Source organism: Mus pahari, chromosome 21 (genome assembly GCF_900095145.1).
Source record: "Mus pahari chromosome 21, PAHARI_EIJ_v1.1, whole genome shotgun sequence".
NCBI classification, from domain to species: Eukaryota; Metazoa; Chordata; class Mammalia; order Rodentia; family Muridae; genus Mus; species Mus pahari.
This window is the reverse complement of record NC_034610.1, coordinates 30,235,677-30,239,878: the sequence shown is the minus strand read 5'-3', so window position 1 is coordinate 30,239,878 and position 4,202 is coordinate 30,235,677.

The following is a 4,202-nucleotide window of genomic DNA, read 5'->3' as shown; positions in this document are numbered from 1 at the left end:
AAGCAATTAAGTAGATAAAACTTAATTTAGATTTTAGAATATTAAAAATGTTGGAACTGAGCAGAGAATAAGTGGTGAATGTTGCTTTGCCAATTTATTTGAGTCTTTGATGACTTCTATACACAGACCACTAAAGTGTATCTGTACACAAGAATGCAACTGGGGAATTGAACCTAGGACCTTGTATATAACTGCTCTAACACTGAGCTACAATGTTAGCTCAATGTAATCCCAGCCCGGTATTTGCCTTAGAACATGTAAGGCAAAACTCCCAAGTATATAACTGATGGAATCCAAGTCAACACATAACACAGATGCCTACATATTGTGCCTTGTGGCAACAACCACATTATAGCCTCAGTACAGATAACCATCACAAGATAAATGGATGAAGATAATGTGGCAGAAAGGCAGATGTATACATACACACATACACGCGCGCGCGCGCGCGCGCGCGCGCACACACACACACACACACACACACACTCTATGGTGTTTATTCAGCCTAAAAGAAGAATGACATAGTGTCAATCATAGGAAAATGAATAGAACTGGAGATCATCAAGTTAAAGGAAATAATCTAGATGCATAAAAATAAATATCATGTTTCTCTTCTATGTGAGATACATAACACATTCATATATGTATATATATGTTCATGTATGTAAAACACATATATACATATTTATGACACAAATGTATAAGGGGCAATATTTCAGAAGAGGAAGGAAGCCAACAGAAAGGAGTAGAGGGGAACAAGAGAGGGAGGGAAAATGAATGTTAGCCACACACAGTGATAGACACCTATGAAGATGTCATAAAGGAACCCAACTTTAATGAATAAAGGCTAACGATAAAAGTTTACTACTTCTGGGCTCTATTTCATCATTTTATTTGCCACTGAGCATCAGAATGCATGGGTCTAGCAAAATGGCAACCTACATGAAGTTATGGGCTCCGCCTACTCATTGGCAGGAGTTCACAGAAAGAATCCTCCATGAAAACGTCAAAGTTTCTGTTATCCCTACCAGTGTCCATTGACTCTTTTTGAAAATGGGTTCTGACCATGTAGATCTGGCTAGCCTGAATCTTACCATCTTCCTCCCTATGTCTCCTAAGTGCTGGGGTTGCAGGTATGGCTATGTACACGACGTTGAGTCCACTGATTTCTTAATATAATATAAGCTCGGTATCCAAATCCACTTATAGTGTCTACAACTTTAAAATAAAGATGAGTTTTTTGCCAAGTTCTTCCAATAATGGTAAGTTTCTCCCATTAGTGTTTCATGCCACTCTTCTGCTCGTCCCTGAAATATATACTCCATGACAATCCTTTATAATATATCCCTTCCATGAAATCTTCTCGTGTTTTACACAGGCCTGTTCTTTCATGTGACACAGAGATATTACAGATAAATTTCCTTTTTAAATTTTCTTTCAGCAGCATTGCCTCGTGGGTATTGCTTAATTTTATAAAGCATCCGTAGATCGGGGCTCTGGCATATGTTGCTTTATTTTTAAAAATGAATTTCCAGTAAATGCAGTTTTCGGCTTACACTTACGAAGTCAAAATGTCAAGATGATTCAAAAACAATACATTAAATTGCAAGTGAACTTTAAAGATTTGATTTGGCAAAGATAGCACAGATTCGATGAGACGGTGTGTCTACGGTCTGCTGGAGTGAATAATCAGCAGCCATTTAGGAAAAATCACGTCAAAGGCCAGAGCCACACCACTTATGCTAATACCTTAGGGTGGAATTAACCCAATAGAATGAAAAAAAAATCTCAAACACATGTCAAAGCCTGTGGGAAGTAGCCCTGGAGTGTTTCAGATAAAGAAAATTTATGCATGAAGCAGTCGGTAAGAAATCATGCATGACAGAAAGACTACCAAAGAGGACCCACATAAGGATGGGTCCCCTCTCCCCTTTTACACAAGAACATTAGCTACATTTTCCTCCTTTCTGGGTGTGAACTGGAGTGTCAAAAATCCCAAAATGAATTTGCCTCAAGCCACGAATTTGCTCTTATCTGTATCACATATAAATTTCTTTTTTCACTTCAAAATCACTTTGCGGGGAATTTGGACAGTAAACTCTATTCTTTGTACAGAAATGAGGTCTAGTGAAGGTGGAGGTTTAATCTTAAATGTTGAATTTCTAAAATCCTGGAAATGGTATAACCCAGATTTGTGAACTTGGGTACCAGGTGGTGACCTTTAAACTATCTGTGGGAATCCCACATCTACAACACTCTTGCCTCCCCACCCTGGCATTCATTCACCTACACTGGGGCATCAAGCCTTCACAGGACCAAGAGCCTCTCCTCCCATTGATGCCCGACAAGGCCATCCTCTGCTACATATGGGTCTGGAGCCATGGGTCCCTCCATGTGTACTCTTTGGTTGGTGGTTTAGTCCCTGCGAGCTCTTGGGGGTCTTGTTGGTTGCTGTTGTTGCTCTTCTTATGGAGTTGCAAACCCTTACAAGAAGGGTTCTTTCTGTTAATGACAGGCAATTTAAAATGAACTCTTGCCAATGAGTAGGTGGAGCCCATTCTTCATGTAGGTTGCCATTTTGCCAGACCCATGCATTCTGATGCTCAGTGGCAAATAAAATGATGAAATAGAGCCAAGAAGTAGTAAACTTTTATTGTTAGCCTTTATTCATTAAAGTATGGGTTTTTAAAAATGACATCTTCATACATGTATGTCACTGCATTGTCACTTTATGTCAGGAGAGAAGCAGAGCCAGGACAAGTTCCCAAACAGGTAAAGCCTTGTTCTAATCTTTGAGGACACTTGCCCTTTGTTCCACAGATTATAAGAGCATGATTGTCTGGAGACCAAGCCATCAATAAGCAGAAGCATTTGGAGTGACAGCCGAGCTCTGGAAAATGTCTTATCCTTAATGAGCAGTGGGGACACTTGGGACAGTGTGTCTACTTGTTCAGTCATCTGGAAATGAAACCCACACCCTTGCCATGATTCAAGAAGCAAGGAGAAATGACGGAATCCTTATAAGAACAGTGAGTTTTCTGACATTTTAATTTACCCGTTTCCGGCCCTTCTTATCAGCTTTGAAAGTCATCAGAGTTGACATCACAGTGTCTGTTAAAACCAGCTGCCTCTCAGTCATCCCAGAGGTCAAAATGAACTAAAGTAAGTTGGAGAGAAAGCTGTGTTCCTTAAAGAGCCAGTGTTGAACCTGACCTGTAAAAGCCCCCATCCCCATGACTTGTCCTACATCAGTCCATTCAGAGCCCACTATGCTCAAGGGTCCCTTCCACCAATGGATCTGTTGAAATAACCAACAGTGGTTTACTTTTACAACTGCCAATCCCACGTTAGTTGGAGTAGGATGACCAAGACAGTCACAAAGAAAGTATGGTAAAGGAAGTGTCTATAACAGTGGTCCACCACCTTCCTACCGTTCCTTATGTTGTGGTGGTGACTCCCAAACTATTCAATTATTTTTGCTACTTCATAACTGTAATTTTGCTATTGTTATGAACCATAGTGTAAATATCTGTGCTTTTCTGATGTTCTTAGACAATACCTGTGAAAGGGTTGTTTAACCCTCAGTGGGGTCCTGACCCACAGGTTGAGAACCTCTGGTCTACAGACTACTCTAATATATTCTTGGGCGTCTCTAAATCCACACAGGAGTGACGTTTGTGCAGAACCGAGGAGGATCTGAGCAGGCGAATGTTGCTCACGTTCAGAGCTCACCTTGAAGCAATACGTGAGCATATATACATCCCTCTTCTGGGGTCTGGTGGCTGCTAGAATTTCTTAGCTTGTGCCTACTCCAGTCTCAGAGGCTAGCATTTTCAAGTGTCTTTCTTTGTGTTTGGCTTCACATTACCTACATATCTGTGGAAAATGTCCCTGAGGTTTTCTGATAAGCACACTTCCTATAGTGTTTAGGGACCGTAGAGATATGACTCTCTTCATTTGAAAAATCTCTGACTGCTGGGTTATGGAGTATGGCTTTAATCCTAGATCTCGAGAAGAAGAGGCAGGAAGGTCTCTGTGAGTTCAAGATCTGGTCTACAGAGGAGTTCCAAGACTGCCAGAGCTACATAATATAAGCCTGTCTCCTATATCTATATCTATATCTATATCTATATCTATATCTATATCTATATCTATATCTATATCTATCTATCTATCTATCTATCTATCTATCTATCTATCTA